General features: G+C 48.9%; 1 protein-coding gene across 1 annotated transcript in view; it reads right to left on the bottom strand.

Annotated features, from left to right (window-relative positions):
- PRR35 (proline rich 35) overlaps positions 1-12388 on the bottom strand; it is a 165321-nt gene that overhangs the window by 63073 nt on the left and 89860 nt on the right. The window lies entirely within an intron of this gene.

The raw sequence follows: 12388 nt of genomic DNA, 5'->3' as shown, positions 1-12388 counted from the left end.
GGGTATGTGGTCTGAGGCAGAAGGGGTATGTGGTCTGAAACAGAAGGGGTATGTGGTCTGAAGCAGAAGGGGCATGTGGTCTGAGGCAGAAGGGGTATGTGGTCTGAGGCAGAAGGGGTATGTGGTCTGAAACAGAAGGGGTATGTGGTCTGAGGCAGAAGGGGTATGTGGTCTGAAACAGAAGGGGTATGTGGCCTGAAGGGGTATGTGGTCTGAAGGGGTATGTGGTCTGAAGCAGAAGGGGTGTGTGGTCTGAAACAGAAGGGGTATGTGGTCTGAAGGGGTATGTGGTCTGAGGCAGAAGGGGTTTGTGGTCTGAAGCAGAAGGGGTATGTGGTCTGAGGCAGAAGGGGTATGTGGTCTGAAACAGAAGGGGTATGTGGTCTGAAGCAGAAGGCGTATGTGGTCTGAGGCAGAAGGGGTATGTGGTCTGAGGCAGAAGGGGTATGTGGTCTGAAACAGAAAGTGTATGTGGTCTGAGGCAGAAGGGGTATGTGGTCTGAAACAGAAGGGGTATGTGGTCTGAAGGGGTATGTGGTCTGAAGCAGAAGGGGTGTGTGGTCTGAAGCAGAAGGGGTATGTGGTCTGAGGCAGAAGGGGTATGTGGTCTGAAACAGAAGGGGTATGTGGTCTGAAGCAGAAGGGGTATGTGGTCTGAGGCAGAAGGGGTATGTGGTCTGAAACAGAAGGGGTATGTGGTCTGAGGCAGAGGTGGTATGTGGTCTGAAACAAAAGGGGTATGTGGCCTGAAGGGGTATGTGGTCTGAAGCAGAAGGGGTATGTGGGCTGAGGCAGAAGGGGTATGTGGTCTGAAACAGAAGGGGTATGTGGTCTGAAGCAGAAGGGGTATGTTGTCTGAGGCAGAAGGGGTATGTGGTCTGAAGCAGAAGGGGTATGTGGTCTTAGGCAGAAGGGGTATGTGGTCTGAAACAAGGGGTATGTGGTCTGAAGCAGAAGGGGTATGTGGTCTGAGGCAGAAGGGGTATGTGGTCTGAAGCAGAAGGGGTGTGTGGTCTGAAACAGAAGGGGTATGTGGTCTGAAGGGCTATGTGGTCTGAGGCAGAAGGGGTTTGTGGTCTGAAGCAGAAGGGGTATGTGGTCTGAGGCAGAAGGGGTATGTGGTCTGAAACAGAAGGGGTATGTGGTCTGAAGCAGAAGGGGTATGTGGTCTGAGGCAGAAGGTGTATGTGGTCTGAAACAGAAGGTGTATGTGGTCTGAGGCAGAAGGGGTATGTGGTCTGAAACAGAAGGGTATGTGGTCTGAAGGGGTATGTGGTCTGAAGGGGTATGTGATCTGAAGCAGAAGGGGTGTGTGGTCTGAGGCAGAAGGGGTATGTGGTCTGAAACAGAAGGGGTATGTGGTCTGAAGGGGTATGTGGTCTGAAGGGGTATGTGATCTGAAGCAGAAGGGGTGTGTGGTCTGAAGCAGAAGGGGTATGTGGCCTGAGGCAGAAGGGGTATGTGGTCTGAAACAGAAGGGGTATGTGGTCTGAAGCAGAAGGGGTATGTGGTCTGAGGCAGAAGGGGTATGTGGTCTGAAGGGGTATATGGTCTGAAGAGGTATGTGGTCTGAAGCAGAAGGGGTGTGTGGTCTGAGGCAGAAGGGGTATGTGGTCTGAAACAGAAGGGGTATGTGGCCTGAAGGGGTATGTGGTCTGAAGCAGAAGGGGTATGTGGGCTGAGGCAGAAGGGGTATGTGGTCTAAAACAGAAGGGGTATGTGGTCTGAAGCAGAAGGGGTATGTGGTCTGAGGCAGAAGGGGTATGTGGTCTGAAGCAGAAGGGGTATGTGGTCTGAGGCAGAAGGGGTATGTGGTCTGAAACAAGGGGTATGTGGTCTGAAGCAGAAGGGGTTTGTGGTCTGAGGCAGAAGGGGTATGTGGTCTGAGGCAGAAGGGGTATGTGGTCTGAAACAGAAGGGGTATGTGGCCTCAAGGGGTATGTGGTCTGAAGGGGTATGTGGTCTGAAGCAGAAGGGGTGTGTGGTCTGAAGCAGAAGGGGTATGTGGTCTGAGGCAGAAAGGGTATGTGGTCTGAAACAGAAGGGGTATGTGGTCTGAGGCAGAAGGGGTATGTGGTCTGGAACAGAAGGGGTATGTGGCCTGAAGGGGTATGTGGTCTGAAGGGGTATGTGGTCTGAAGCAGAAGGGGTGTGTGGTCTGAAGCTGAAGGGGTATGTGGTCTGAGGCATAAGGGGTATATGGTCTGAAACAGAAGGGGTATGTGGTCTGAAGGGGTATGTGGCCTGAAGGGGTATGTGGTCTGAAGCAGAAGGGGTATGTGGGCTGAGGCAGAAGGGGTATGTGGTCTGAAGCAGAAGGGGTATGTGGTCTGAGGCAGAAGGGGTATGTGGTCTGAGGCAGAAGGGGTATGTGGTCTGAAGCAGAAGGGGTATGTGGTCTGAAACAGAAGGGGTATGTGGTCTGAAGCAGAAGGGGTATGTGGTCTTAGGCAGAAGGGGTATGTGGTCTGAAACAAGGGGTATGTGGTCTGAAGCAGAAGGGGTATGTGGTCTGAGGCAGAAGGGGTATGTGGTCTGAAGCAGAAGGGGTGTGTGGTCTGAAACAGAAGGGGTATGTGGTCTGAAGGGGTATGTGGTCTGAGGCAGAAGGGGTTTGTGGTCTGAAGCAGAAGGGGTATGTGGTCTGAGGCAGAAGGGGTATGTGGTCTGAAACAGAAGGGGTATGTGGTCTGAAGCAGAAGCTGTATGTGGTCTGAGGCAGAAGGTGTATGTGGTCTGAAACAGAAGGTGTATGTGGTCTGAGGCAGAAGGGGTATGTGGTCTGAAACAGAAGGGTATGTGGTCTGAAGGGGTATGTGGTCTGAAGGGGTATGTGATCTGAAGCAGAAGGGGTGTGTGGTCTGAGGCAGAAGGGGTATGTGGTCTGAAACAGAAGGGGTATGTGGTCTGAAGGGGTATGTGGTCTGAAGGGGTATGTGATCTGAAGCAGAAGGGGTGTGTGGTCTGAAGCAGAAGGGGTATGTGGCCTGAGGCAGAAGGGGTATGTGGTCTGAAACAGAAGGGGTATGTGGTCTGAAGCAGAAGGGGTATGTGGTCTGAGGCAGAAGGGGTATGTGGTCTGAAGGGGTATATGGTCTGAAGGGGTATGTGGTCTGAAGCAGAAGGGGTGTGTGGTCTGAGGCAGAAGGGGTATGTGGTCTGAAACAGAAGGGGTATGTGGCCTGAAGGGGTATGTGGTCTGAAGCAGAAGGGGTATGTGGGCTGAGGCAGAAGGGGTATGTGGTCTAAAACAGAAGGGGTATGTGGTCTGAAGCAGAAGGGGTATGTGGTCTGAGGCAGAAGGGGTATGTGGTCTGAAGCAGAAGGGGTATGTGGTCTGAGGCAGAAGGGGTATGTGGTCTGAAACAAGGGGTATGTGGTCTGAAGCAGAAGGGGTTTGTGGTCTGAGGCAGAAGGGGTATGTGGTCTGAGGCAGAAGGGGTATGTGGTCTGAAACAGAAGGGGTATGTGGCCTCAAGGGGTATGTGGTCTGAAGGGGTATGTGGTCTGAAGCAGAAGGGGTGTGTGGTCTGAAGCAGAAGGGGTATGTGGTCTGAGGCAGAAAGGGTATGTGGTCTGAAACAGAAGGGGTATGTGGTCTGAGGCAGAAGGGGTATGTGGTCTGGAACAGAAGGGGTATGTGGCCTGAAGGGGTATGTGGTCTGAAGGGGTATGTGGTCTGAAGCAGAAGGGGTGTGTGGTCTGAAGCTGAAGGGGTATGTGGTCTGAGGCATAAGGGGTATATGGTCTGAAACAGAAGGGGTATGTGGTCTGAAGGGGTATGTGGCCTGAAGGGGTATGTGGTCTGAAGCAGAAGGGGTATGTGGGCTGAGGCAGAAGGGGTATGTGGTCTGAAGCAGAAGGGGTATGTGGTCTGAGGCAGAAGGGGTATGTGGTCTGAGGCAGAAGGGGTATGTGGTCTGAAGCAGAAGGGGTATGTGGTCTGAGGCAGAAGGGGTATGTGGTCTGAAACAAGGGGTATGTGGTCTGAAGCAGAAGGGGTATGTGGTCTGAGGCAGAAGGGGTATGTGGTCTGAGGCAGAAGGGGTATGTGGTCTGAAACAGAAGGGGTATGTGGCCTCAAGGGGTATGTGGTCTGAAGGGGTATGTGGTCTGAAGCAGAAGGGGTGTGTGGTCTGAAGGAGAAGGGGTATGTGGTCTGAGGCAGAAGGGGTATGTGGTCTGAAACAGAAGGGGTATGTGTTCTGAAGCAGAAGGGGTATGTGGCCTGAGGCAGAAGGGGTATGTGGTCTGAAACAGAAGGGGTATGTGGTCTGAGGCAGAAGGGGTATGTGATCTGGAACAGAAGGGGTATGTGGCCTGAAGGGGTATGTGGTCTGAAGGGGTATGTGGTCTGAAGGGGTAAGTGGTCTGAAGCAGAAGGGGTGTGTGGTCTGAAGCAGAAGGGGTATGTGGTCTGAGGCAGATGGGGTATATGGTCTGAAACAGAAGGGGTATGTGGTCTGAAAGGGTATGTGGTCTGAGGCAGAAGGGGTTTGTGGTCCAAAGCAGAAGGGGTGTGTGGTCTGAAGCAGAAGGGGTATGACCAAGCACCTGCCCTTTTTGGTGTGGGACCAAGCATGGCTGGCTCGTGGCTTACCCTCCTCTGTATCTACGCAGAAGTCTGACGACTCATAGTTTGGAGAGTGGCCTAGAGCAATGCTAGTGGTTATGATTGATTCAAAATCTTCCATCCATTCTTCTTCAGTGTTACATAAGTGACCCTTCTTTCTGCCATTTAAAATCATATAGAAATACATTTGATGAAGCCCCCGAACCTGCTAATTTGATCCCACCATTCATGCACAGGCATCAATGGGGAGGCTGGAAGGGGGAGGAGGGCAATGGCAAAATTGGTGGGTTGTCCCCTAATGTGTGCTGTGGCCTTCTTTGGCATCCATCACCTCACAACGATCCTAGAAAGAGCTCTTCCGTGCGGTGGGCAATCACATTTTTTCGCTGACTCTTTGTTTTGTTGAGACCGTCTTTTACTGTGACCAGAAGGAGACACCACAGGACAGGCAGGACCGGCTAAAGATGTGTCCAGGCTGGTGGGGGCCCGTTTCATCATTGTGTTTGAGGGAGGGGCTCGCCTTACAACTGGAAAAAAGCATTCTGAAGCGCAAGTTGGGGTTAGACGAATAGCTGCCGCTTATCACAGCCGGCGGGGAGCTGAAATCCTAAATGTGTGTTGAAAAGCTATCAATCGCTCTTTGACAACAGCTTGCTACTGTTAGAGAAACCAGAGGAAAAAGGCAAAGAGGTGATAAGAAGGATGTTTAATGTCACGAATAAAAGGACTATGGTTCGGTGTCATAAGATTTCCAACATGGGTCACCCATGCCCCTTTCCTCCCCCCGCCGTCCAAAGATCGGGGACCCATTCAACTGAAAGTGTTGAAAGGTCCTGGCGCAGTTCCCGAGGACATGCCATTAGCATTAGTATGGGGCCGGCAATCAACTTTAAACGCGGAATTCCCACAATCTGTGGCACGCAGTTCTTTGCTAAATGCGACAGCGTACAATAAAATACAAAGCACCAAAGGCAAGTCCAAGGTGAAACCCTTCTACTGCGCATCTGAGGGAAGATTACCACACATTGATCTCCACAATGCGTGCTTACTTTTTTGTGGGAATGGCTCCACGTGCAGCCCCCGATGTGTGCGCTCCTTCCTTTGTGTATTCTCCCAGAGATGTTCCTGGCGTGTCGTGCTGACAGCAGTTACCAGGACATCTCAAGCTGAGCTCTGGGGGATGGTTGTTTTAATTAAATATAGGCTACCTTTAGCTGAGTGCATACACTTAGGAGGTTGAACTGTGATGTCCGCCTCTTCGCTTCTCATCAAACATACACGTTTTAAAGGTGATCCTTTGCTCTCCCAGGAGCCATTGTGGGGCTTGCAGAGCAGTGTGGTCGGATGTTTTCAAACTAAGGATAAATCTGGGCACATGGGCCAATAACGCACCTGGCACTGATTTAAGCGTGCAACCTGCAGGCATAGACTGGAATGATGGCAGGGCCTTCGGATCTGTCCATGCTCCAGGGGTCGCTACTTTTAGTACAACCAAAACGCGCAGCATTGCACTGGTAGGATGGCTCAGGGCAGGGGAGTTGCTAGGTCTGGAAAAGACCCGGGGCTACGCTGATGTCAGAACTGTTGGGACTGGGGGCTAGCTAGCCTTTTGGCTGTAGCTCCTGAGATTCTATCTGGGGCTACAACCAAAAGATCAGGGGCTATAAAATCCCCCTTTGCCCCCCACCCCCCCCCCCCAGCAACGCCCCTGGCTCAGGGGCAGCACGTGCGTCTTGGAAACAAGAAAGCGCATAACAACCATAGTTAAAAATAGGGTCGGGAGGGGGGTCTTTGCGGGGGAACCCACCAAAAAAAAATCGATGCCATTTTTCAAAATGTTATACACGTTTAAAAGGCAATCGTAATACTGCCCGACGATGAAAGAACATAGAAGCCCCCCACCCAATACAGGTTAAAATCCCTGGCTTGTGCTTAGAAACTGATCTCCGGGTATTAAGCGCGTTATTTGTAAAATTATAATTATAGTAGTAACGTATTAGAAGTGGAAGGACCACACCATGAAGTTCTTTATGAAATAAAAAGCGATCTTATCATGCAGAACTTGCAGAGCTGCTGGGAGAGTGCGAGTGGAGACGGTGGCGGTGCGGACAGCCTGCACAGGCGGAGCAGACAGACGCAGCGCTTGCCCACAGCAATGGCGGCCTGGACAGTCACAGACGGTGTGACCCTGGGCAGCGCTGGCCGGGCCGCAGCAGCACGTGCTGCAGTCTGGGGCACAGGCCTGGGCTGGTAAGGAGTTGTGTGTGCATGCATGATTGCTGGGGGCTGCTGACACGAGCTGAGGCCGATCTTACCAAGACTCCTCTTGGTTCAAAAGTCAGTGCTGGAAAATGGGGATACAAACTCTGCAGCCCACTTCCTGTGGCTGTGAGGTGGTGGCATGAGTGAGAGGGGCGGAGCTCGGGTTGGAGGGCAATTGCTTGTAGTCATTGTTTCACACAGCATGTAGCTTATCATGCAACCTTCTTATTTTTACACTTCTTTAGGGGCATGCCACGGACTACAGTCATTCCAATTACCCACTCACTGCTGTGTCTGAGGCAATATAACACCAGGTTCTGGGTTTGCTCACACACCTTGCAATATCCCCTTTCATTTTCTAAACGTCTTTTACTATCACTTTGCATTTTTGCCATTTTTTTTTTTACTAAATCTCTTTCCACACATTACTCCTTACTTTTTTTCTGTTCCACATCATTCTTTCTTCATTTAATCTGTTTCATGCCCTCCCACTTCCTGGTCCTTTTGTCTTGTGGTGTGTTTTTTTAGCACTGCATTTCCTTTAATCCCCCTCCCCCATCAGAGCAGATTTACAAACAGACCATAATGAAGAACTCAGATTACTCTTGACTTACTCCTGGAGAAGGCGATTTGATTCACAAACAAAGATACTATGAGTAACTTTGGGTTGCTATTAACCTTCTCTAGGTGATTACTCATTTAGATATTCCCTGACTCGTGGCCACACATGTGTGCCCTTCATTTTGTTTATGTTTGGTCCCTATAAGTCTTTTTTCCTCTATTTTATGAGTAGGACCATGTGATCAACTCCGGAGAACAACGGTAAAGTAGGGTTCACTCTCTAGAATAGAGTGGTGCCAGTTTTCCATGTTTCTAAGTGCCTCATTAGTGATCATTGAGTACCCACCCCTGCACTGCCGCCCATGCGTCTGGGCTCAGGGTTTGTATACTTCCAATATTGTGACTGCATTGTGCGGTCTAGTGTTTTCAGACCACGACAGGGCAGGCGCAGCAGCGCGGCTCGATGTGAATAATGCAGCGTGCCTTCCTGATGATAATTTTAAATATGTCTGGATACACATGTTTCATTCTCATAATAGGGTGAACCGGGAACACCCTTTTTTGCTGTTTCCCGTTCTCCAGTACAGGCGCAGCAATGGAGGGTTGGGAGACATGCTGCCTTCACCCTTGATGCCCAGTAAAAAATGCCATGCCACAGTAAAGACATGTGTCCAGATTGGCGACATAGGAATACTCAGCATGGACCCTTAACCCGTGATGCCTAACAAAAAATGCCATGCCTCAGTAAAGAAATATTTCTGACTGGACCAGCAATGTGGGCCAGCACCATGTAAGAAAACTGATCATGGTGCCCTCACTCTTGATCGCCAGTCAAAAATTCCATGCCACAGTAATACAAAGGTCCAGATGGGCCACGTAGGAACACTCATCATGCTGCCTTAACCCTTGAGGCCTAGAAAAAAATGCCATGCCACAGTAAAGAAATATTTCCGACTGACCTACCATTGTGGGCTAGTACCAGGAAGGAACACTCCTCATGCTGCCTTAACCCTTGAGGCCTAGAAAGAAAAAGCCATGCCAAAGTAAGAAAACATGTCCCCCCTGGCTGCCCCACATTCCTTCAATCAGAAGCCTGCTCCCCAGCCCGAGACACACACACACACACGCACCCACGCGCGCGCGCGCGCACACACACACACACACACACACACCCAGCATTCATACAGCATCATTCATTTGCCCTTTACTCTAACATTCACACACGTGCATCAAGATACATACATAATTCATTCTCCATTCACTCTCACATTCACAGACAAGCATCAGCAGTCATACTCCATTCACTCTCACATACACAGTCAAGCATAAGCAGTCATTCTCCATTCACTCTCACATTCACAGACAAGCATCAGCAGTCATTCTCCATTCACTCTCACATTCACAGACAAGCATAATCAGTCATTCTCCATTCACTCTCACATTCACAGACAAGCATCAGCAGTCATTCTCCATTCGCTCTCACATTCACAGACAAGCATCAGCAGTCATACTCCATTCACTCTCACATACACAGTCAAGCATAAGCAGTCATTCTCCATTCACTCTCGCATTCACAGACAAGCATCAGCAGTCATTCTCCATTCACTCTCACATTCACAGACAAGCATCAGCAGTCATTCTCCATTCGCTCTCACATTCACAGACAAGCATAAGCAGTCGTTCTCCATTCACTCTCACATTCACAGACAAGCATCAGCAGTCATTCTCCATTCGCTCTCACATTCACAGACAAGCATCAGCAGTCATTCTCCATTCACTCTCACATTCACAGACAAGCATCAGCAGTCATTCTCCATTCGCTCTCACATTCACAGACAAGCATCAGCAGTCATTCTCCAAACAACATTTGCCAGTTACTTGAACTTCCCTTTCGAGGACTGTTCAATTCCAGTACTAGATCAAGTCAAATCACAGGGCGTGTTTTTGAAAGCCTCCCCGGGTGTGGAATCTCAGGTTAATTACATACAAAAACTCTCCTTACTACCTTAAATTCCTTAGGCAAATAACCCCTTTCCTTTTGGAACAAAATGGTGTTACGTAGACTCATGCGTTTACCTCAGAGTATATCAATTGAGTATATATACCTTGATTTTGCGATCAAAGGTGTAAATGAAGCAAATATAAGTCAATCTGTATTGTTTTACCATGACCTATGTTCTCTCTCTACTGAGACGATCATTGTTCCCTATGCCCAAGCATTACAGAGACTAGAGGGCGGGTCACTTCCTGGGATAGCTCGCACACTTAAAGGACTATACATACAATGGTCTGAGGGTTTTTTAACATCTGGTACCAAGGCTGAGTCGAAAGCAAGACTAAAAATGATGCTAAGTACTCACGATTATGCTACATATATGAATGCATTATTGACCAAGGCACAAAGCGAAGCCTACTGTTCTATGAGGGCTATCCAAACGGATACACCTGAGTACATGAAAGCTTACCCAAGTATGAGAACTTTTCGGACATATTTAATAATGAAATTCAACGCCTCAGAGGTGTTGGAGACTAAGGGTGCATGGTTGGATATCAGTCGAGACAGGCGTTATTGTCGATTTTGTGGTGTAAATGTGATTGAATCGCCCCAACGCCTCATAATTGATTGTGGGAGCTTGTTGTCCCTACAGCACAATTACATCAAATCTTATTGTAATGCGGTTGATAAGAATTCTGTTGTTGATCTATGGAGCACATTTTTATTAGGAAATTATATTAATCTGATATTTTACAAAGTGTCTTTTTACTTGAAAATTGTTGATATGTTAAAATGTATTGTGTAAAATTAAGTAAACCTTTTTTTTAGAATTGATATTAAGCGATCTGGAATATTTATCATGTAATGAATATGGAATTGTAAATGTAATATGTAATATGTTATACAAAGTCAATTTTGGCTCGAAGTATATCAATAAAAATTTGATTGGAAAATGGCGTTACGCTAGCACGTTCCGTTATACTACCGATATTGCACTACTGCAGCGCTTTTTTGGGTGGTGCCAACAAAAGTTGTATTTACTAACTTCAAGTCATCCAAAATTATGCCGTTCACACGTGCCACAAAAAAAACATACATATCGGGCATATGAAAACAATTGCACTGACTCCCAGTAGCTGCTCGAGTCCATTTTAAAATCCTCCTCTTGACCCACAAATGTGCCCATGGCAACGCTCCTGCCTACCTCAGGAACCGACTGCTTAGCGTAAGCGTGAAAGAGCACTGAGGGAGGCTGAGACCTGGCTGCTATCGTGCCCAAGGGTATATTGCACCAATGGTAACGGTAGGTCTTTTTCATTCTAGGTGCCCAGAGCATGGAATCTCTTGTCTCTGAGCCTTCGGCAAGAAAACAACTTGCTTTCATTCGGAAAACATCTAAAAACCCTTCTGTTTGAGTAAGTCTTACACTCGCTGTTGGCTTTCCTCTTGACGTCCTGTGATGACTGTTTTGTCTGGAGTCTTTATATGCGCCCTGAGGCCTGTGGGCTTTTGGCGCATTAGAAATAAATAAATAAACATTGACTCACACAGAAATCCTTGTATACACGCTCACACATACATACCTTTTTAATATTTTCCTAGCTGCCGCCTCACTCCGGAGAGTCCAGTCCACTTCGCCTCATGCTGCCTGCTTCAATGAAGGCCCTCAAGCTTCTGTGTAGTACAACAGGAGGCAGGAAGCAGACAATGCGTCCTGGTTCCTGCGTGTGCGCGGTGGAGCTGGAGCTCCACCATCACGTTGCCCCTCGGGCCCCTGGATGTGTGGGGAGTCGCAAAAGCGCCAAACCCCCCAACCTAGCATGGCCCATTGGGAATGCACACTGGAGTACTACGAATTTCCAAAGGAAAACCACGTTTCCCTTTGATATTTCAGTTAGAGCCAGTGCATGAGCGCTCCCTCAGCTACTTGCAGCAGCTGGGAGAACCCTCAGTGTTTTCACTGGGCTGGCTTGGCTTGTCCATAATGATAGGTGGGTCAACACCTTGTTGCCCATTATGGATGAGCCACCCATGTTGGGCAGTCTTTCCCCAACAGGCTCCAGATAGTTCCAAGAGTGTTCTCACAGGTGCTTCTCCATAGGGAGCACAATATGATACAATTAAGAGTGGGATGAGTCTCACCCCCTTACGCAGTATCAGTAATAAAGACCACTGATAAAAATGTGCCACGCCAACTGTCGCCGAGAAAAAGGCATCCCATTATTTTATTCGCCGAGTAGCCCTTTCAGTATAGTTACATTCACACAGAGACACCAATGAAAGCATCCTCTACCGGCCTCGTTTTACTGCTATCGAGACATGGGATGGCTGCTTTGTGATTGGCTCAGAGGGAATGCAGGGTTATTGTGATTGGCTGCAGAAACTAGGAGGCAGATGATGAGTTCTACCACATTGTTGAAGAGTGGCCGAGAGTCTGTGAGCAAAGGCAGGTCCAGGCACACAGTCTGAGAGGACGGGTTCGGTGTGAGCCAGAGTCAGAGCAATGGATGGTGGGATTAGCTCTAAGCGTCCATGGGCGGGGTCTGGCGTGATGCTTGCTAGGGTACGAATCGCACGATATGCAGTAAATCTTGAGGAACTGGATTTAGGTATCAAAAGGGTCGAGGGTGGGATTACAAATAAGTAACTGGAGGCGGGGTGGCTATTGCCTCAGAGGGCTGAAAGCAGTATTTGTTTCGAACTTTGGGGTGTTGTCTCATACCGACCCGGAAAACGCAGGATTGGTTGTTTGCCTAGGGCAGTGGTATTCAAACTGTGGGTCGCGACCCCCTAGGGGTCCGCGGGTGCATCCCAGGGGGGCCCTGAGAGCTCAGCATGAAAAAAGATTTTTTTTTTTTTTTTTAGATTGGAAGAAATGGGCAGGGGTGGCCCACATGGGCGGGCTGAAGCATGAAACTGTCTCAGGCAACAATGAAAAAGTGGCCCACAGTTGTAAATGGATATTCATTCCTTTAGTCACAGACTGGGCCTCATTA

Source organism: Ambystoma mexicanum, chromosome 2q (genome assembly GCF_040938575.1).
Source record: "Ambystoma mexicanum isolate Mex_15411 chromosome 2q, UKY_AmexF1_1, whole genome shotgun sequence".
Taxonomy (NCBI): Eukaryota; Metazoa; Chordata; class Amphibia; order Caudata; family Ambystomatidae; genus Ambystoma; species Ambystoma mexicanum.
This window is presented reverse-complemented; position numbering and strand designations above follow the sequence as displayed.